General features: G+C 38.6%; 1 protein-coding gene across 1 annotated transcript in view; it reads left to right on the top strand.

Moving 5' to 3' along the window:
- Window positions 1-1372: 1372 nt before the first annotated feature.
- The window catches only part of EndoA (SH3 domain containing GRB2 like, endophilin-A), a 416265-nt gene continuing 411637 nt past the window's right edge, over window positions 1373-6000 (top strand). Inside the window, exon 1 of the mRNA XM_090389410.1 lies at window positions 1373-1499. The gene's annotated coding sequence lies outside the window, so the exon portion shown is untranslated. The remainder of the gene's footprint in view (window positions 1500-6000) is intronic.

The following is a 6000-nucleotide window of genomic DNA, read 5'->3' as shown; positions in this document are numbered from 1 at the left end:
AACAGTAGCCGCTGGCACAAGTTAAAGTGATTCTTGCGCTGCTTCTATTGAAATGCAATTGAGCAGCAGCCTAGAAAGCATGGCAATGGGGATTTCCAGGACTGCTCGGGTCATAGTGGAACAAGTAAATACATGGGCTGTGTTAAGGTAACTAAGAGTAGAAACAGTTGCATGTATACTTTAATGTACGCCAATACTAGGAGTATAGTTAATAAATTTGATGAGCTCGCAGTGCTAGTCAAGACATCAAATGCAGATATTGTTGGGATATCAGAGACGTGGTGTCACACAGACATAAGCATTTGCAGAATTGGAATTTAGGGAGTACAATGTGTACAGAAAGGATAGAATGGACAGGAAGGGAGGAGGAGTTATGCTGTTAGTTAAGAAACATAAAATAACAGCATAACTCCTCCTCCCTTCCTGTCCATTCTATCCTTTCTGTACACATTGTACTCCCTAATTTCCAATTTAGGGAGTACATCCAATAAAAGTGCATCCAATTGATGTTGGTGGACAATGCAATGAGTCTGTTTGGTGTGACATATGCATTGGGAAAGGAAAAATGAGAGTAGGTGTGTGTGTGTGTTATAGGCCTAATGAATCTGATCAGTATAATGAGAAATTGTGCAGAGAAATAGAGTGGCCAGTAAATCAGAGTGTCTTATAATGGAGGATTTTAATTTCCCAGAGATTGACTGGAATTTGTGGATTGGTCACTCACACACCAGGGAGGCTTTTGTGGATTTATTGGTTGATTATTTTCTACATCAACATATTCGGGATGCAACTACAGGGAGTAATACTCTTGATCTGATTATCAGTAGTGATTCTTCATGCATTAAGAATCTCAAGATAAAGGAACCACTAGGTGGCAGTGATCACAGTGTGCTCAAGTGGGATTTACTCTCTCTGAGAGTAAATTCTCCAACAATTTCTTCTCCAATTTACTCTCTCTGAGAGTAAATTGGAGAAGAAATTGTTGAAGATAAACATAAGAAAGGCACCTGGGGTGGATGGAATCTATCCAGTTATATTAAAGGAGGCAACAAAGGAAGTAAGCTTGCTTTCTTGCATCATGTGCCCTGCTAATTCTGTTTCACGTCTCCTCAATATATGAAGTGTGGTGCTGTCTGGAACTCAGCGGTTATGTCATTTCGAGATAGTCATTATTAGGGGAATAGAGATACAAATAATGAGCCACATTTTGTTCGTGTTATTGTTATATTATATTATATTTATTACATTAACCATATTTTATTTAAATCACTATAGGGCATTTTCCGAATTAGGCTGAAGTAAGATATAGTTCTTTATTAATGTCACAAGATGGCACTATAATAGCAACACTGCAGTATTACTTAGACTCATGGGAAATTTCAACTTCCGCTTGTACGATCGATCGTGTCGTCTGATGTTAGGGCTGAAGTTCGCGGTACACTAATGTCTCATTTCTGTGTTAGGGATGTAAACATAAATCCTTGTGGTCACATATACAGGTGTGTCATTTAGTCATCTGTGTATATATATATATATTAATAGTTGTAATTATTGAAATTCGAATTGTCATTTAGTGTATTATCACTTCAGTAGTTTAGTACCTTTTACATTTTCTTAAAATGGAATATTTCTAACAAATTAATTTCATGCCTGTTGAGAATATCTGGGCTGTATTTTTTCCCACCTTTTTTTTTAACGTAGCTTTTTCCTACTTTAATTACAAGTTCATTATTATTCTACTTCTGAAAATGCGATATTATCAAATTTCATTTTTTAGTAATTTGGTTAAAGTAAAACTTCCTATTTGTGTGTGATAGATCAGATTTTGTGTAGTAATTACTTTTCCACCTCTCCGGGGTTGTAATTTCACTAGGTTATGTAGTGATAGAGACAAAAGGAAAATTTCATTCTATTTTACGGTGAACATAATTGAAAAAAAAAAAAAAAAACCTTGTGTTATATACATGTATTAAATTATGGCTTCGATGAGGTGTAAGTAAATAATTATCAAGAGGCCGTCTTTATAGTTTTCCCTCAGAGAAGTAAGATATAACATATAACATAAATAAATAACATTTAGCAGATATTGATAATTTTTAAAGTAATGAAAAAATGCGACTTTGAATTAATAACAAATAAATAAACAACATCGTCTTCGCTACTTCTTTCTTTCACCCATCATCCATGGGTCTCAGATTTTGAAGAGGTTGTAACTCAAGTAATATTTTTACTAGATCGTATGCATAGCTTAGCTTAATTTTCAGCACTCACCTCTTTTAAGCTTAAGCCAAAATTAAGCTAAGCTATACATACGATCTAGTTATTATATTACAGCACATAAGAACTCCTTAAAAAATCAAGAGTAATATTTTTACCTAAAAAGTTGGCATATGCTTTAGCAAACAAACTTACCAAATGCGTTGCTTATAATCCTATGTTAGTGTACTTATTACATCCTTGCCGTAACCAAGGCTCTGCACCAAATATCAGAACACTGTGACATGAATCAGATTAATTAGAAATTATTTCATTTCCCTACAGGAACCTTTCGTGTACACCAATGCTAGGAGTTTAGTAAATAAATTTGATGAATTTGAGGTATTGCTCAAAACATCGAAGGCAGATATTGTTGGGATATCAGAGACGTGGTGTCACACAGATATAAGGGATGCAGAACTGCAATTTGGGGAGTACAACGTCCACAGAAAGGATAGACAGGATAGGAAGGGAGGAGGGGTTATGTTATTAGTTAAGAAACACATAAAAACCAAGGAAGTGAAGCCAGTCGACATCGCTGGACAGTGCAGTGTGGAGTCAGTTTGGTGTGACATAAACATTGGGAGATCAAAATTGAGAGTAGGAGTGTGCTATAGGCCTAATGACTCTGATGAGTATAATAAGGAACTGTACAGGGAAATAGAGTGGGCCAGTAAATCAGAGTGTCTTATAATGGGAGATTTTAATTTCCCAGATATTGACTGGAATTTGGGGGCTGGTTACTCACACACTAGCAGGACTTTTGTGGATTTATTAGATGATTGTTTTCTACATCAGCATGTTCGGGAGGCAACTAGAGGGAGTAATACTCTTGATTTGATTATCAGCAGTGATTCTTCATGCATTAAGAATCTGCAGATAATGACCCACTAGGTGGCAGTGATCACAGTGTGCTGAAGTGGGATTTACTCAAAGAGGTAACTACCATTAGGGGTAAAGGGAAGGGTTATTGCTTCCGTAAAGGCGACTACGATGGACTGAGACAGTATTTAAATTCTATACAGTGGGACCAACTGATGATGTTACCAACAGCAAATTCAAAATGGGAAGCATTCAAAGAACTTATCTTGGAAGCTACTAGGCTTTACATACCAACTAAGAAATATTGTTCAAGGTTTAGGCCAAAATGGATGTCAGATGAACTAATGAGGCATATGGCAGAGAAGAAAAATGCATGGGATACATACAAATTAACACATGACACAGAAGCCTATGATAGATACAAGTTGATATGCAACCAAGTTACAAAGGAGGTTAGGCAGGCGAAGGCAGATTACGAGAAATCCTTGGCAAGGGATGCAAAGAAAAACAGCAAAGAGTTCTTTACTTATGTAAACTCTAGAAGGAAGGGGATGAATCAGATTGGTCCACTTGATATTAATGGGTCAAGTGTTGATGATCCTGCTCAGGTAGCTAACAAACTAAATGAATATTTTGCATCGACATTCACACATGAGGAGGTATTCAGCGTGGGGAATGCCAGAGGTGTATTCAACTCTAGCAGTAAGCTACAGAATCTTGAAATAACTGGGAGTAAAGTGGAGGAGAAACTGTTGAAGATAAACACAAGAAAGGCACCCGGGGTGGATGGGATCTATCCAGTTATATTAAAGGAGGCAGCAAAGGAAGTAAGCAAACCCTTAGCCATAATTATGAGAGCTTCCTTGGACTCAGGGGAGGTACCCATAGACTGGAAATGTGCAAATGTGACCCCAATTCACAAAGGAGGATCAAAGGCTGACACAAGTAATTATAGACCTGTGAGCTTAACTTCTGTTCCAGGAAAATTAATGGAGGCACTGGTTAAAGAAGCACTGCAGGATCATTTAGACAAGACTTCAGTTATAACTCAGACACAGCATGGTTTTGTTAAGGGGAAGTCTTGCCTGACCAACTTGATTGGATACTATGATGCAGTCACAAAAGAACTGGATGCAGGGAATAACTTTGATATTATATACTTGGATCTTAGAAAGGCTTTTGATACTGTTGCACATGGAAGACTGCTACACAAATTGGAGCAGTGTGACATTGGAGGCAAATTGCTGCTATGGATAAAGGGGTAGTTGAGGGGGAGAAGACAGAGTGGTAATCAATGGACACTGCTCATCGTGGACTGATGTTATTAGTGGAGTCCCTCAGGGCTCAGTGTTGGGTCCATTATTGTTTTCTGTATTTATAAATGATATTGATGATGGTATATCGGGCCTAATGTCCAAGTTTGCAGACGATACAAAGGTTGGCAGGGTTGTCAAGGACACTACTGACACTATGCTGCTGCAACAGGATCTGGAAAGGTTGAGCAGATGGGCTGAGAGGTGGCAAATGAAGTTTAACATTGATAAATGTAAAGTACTACACATGGGAAACAGCAACCCCAGAGCAACGTATCAACTCTGTGGTACTACACTGACAGTGGTAAAGAATGAAAGGGACTTGGGGGTGGTTGTGCAGGCAGATATGAAGTTCTCTGACAGTGCAGACGGGCTGCAAGAGTAGCTCATGGAGTATTGTCAATGATATACAGGAATTTTTCCAGCAGGGATAAGGAGGTGATTATTCCATTGTATAAGGCGATGGTCAGGCCACACCTAGAGTACTGTATACAGGTCTGGAGACCTCATTTCAAGAAGGATGTAGAGCTGCTGGAACGAGTACAGAGAAGGGCAACAAGATTAGTGAATGGAACAAAGGGGTGCTCTTACGAAGAAAAGCTTAAGTTTTGCAAATTACAGTGTCTGGAGACTAGGCACCAGCGAGGTGATCTGATAGAGGTGTATAAAGCCTTGAATGGTTTAAGCATGCTCAATGCTGATGGGATTCTTCGTCTAGCTCAGAAAAATCACCTGAGAGGGCATAAATTCAAATTGAGGAAAGACAGATGTAGGATAGACGTGCGGAAATTTGCCTTTAGCCAGCGGGTGTTTGGTTGGTGGAACAGACTTCCATCCCTTGTGGTGGAGGTTGATAGCCTAAATAAGTTTAAGCCTCAGCTGGACAGGTATTTTGAACAAACAGAGGGGTGAAGTGGAAGTGGGTTTTTTTTTTTTTGGCTGATGCTGCATAAGCTTGCTTTCTTGCATCAAATGCCTCTACTAATGCTAATGCTAATCAAGCAGGTTAGATATTTTGTAAAAATGAGCAGAAAGTATGGAAAGTTGAAGTATAGAAAATATATTAATGCAATTAACTCCTATGACTTGGTATATTTAATAAAGATTAATTGTGCAAATTTTAGAATAATTGTTTTCTGTATTTATAAATGATATTGATGATGGTATATCAAGCTTAATGTCCAAGTTTGCAGACGATACAAAGGTTGGCAGGGTTGTCAAGGACACTACTGACACTATGCTACTGCAACAGGATCTGGAAAGGTTGAGCAGATGGGCTGAGAGGTGGCAAATGAAGTTTAACATTGACAAATGTAAAGTACTACACATGGGAAACAGCAACCCCAGAGCAACGTATCAACTCTGTGGTACTACACTGACAGTGGTAGAGAATGAAAGGGACTTGGGGGTGGTTGTGCAGGCAGATATGAAGTTCTCTGAGCAGTGCAGACGGGCTGCAAGAGTAGCTCATGGAGTATTGTCAATGAATACAGGAATTTTTCCAGCAGGGATAAGGAAGTGATTATTCCCTTGTATAAGGGAATGGTCAGGCCACACCTAGAGTACTGTATACAGGTCTGGAGGCCTCATTTCAAGAAGGATGTAGAGC

The sequence above is a fragment of the Mastigoproctus giganteus genome, chromosome 2 (assembly GCF_048544385.1).
Source record: "Mastigoproctus giganteus isolate SK-2022 chromosome 2, ASM4854438v1, whole genome shotgun sequence".
Lineage (NCBI taxonomy): Eukaryota > Metazoa > Arthropoda > Arachnida > Uropygi > Thelyphonidae > Mastigoproctus > Mastigoproctus giganteus.
This window is presented reverse-complemented; position numbering and strand designations above follow the sequence as displayed.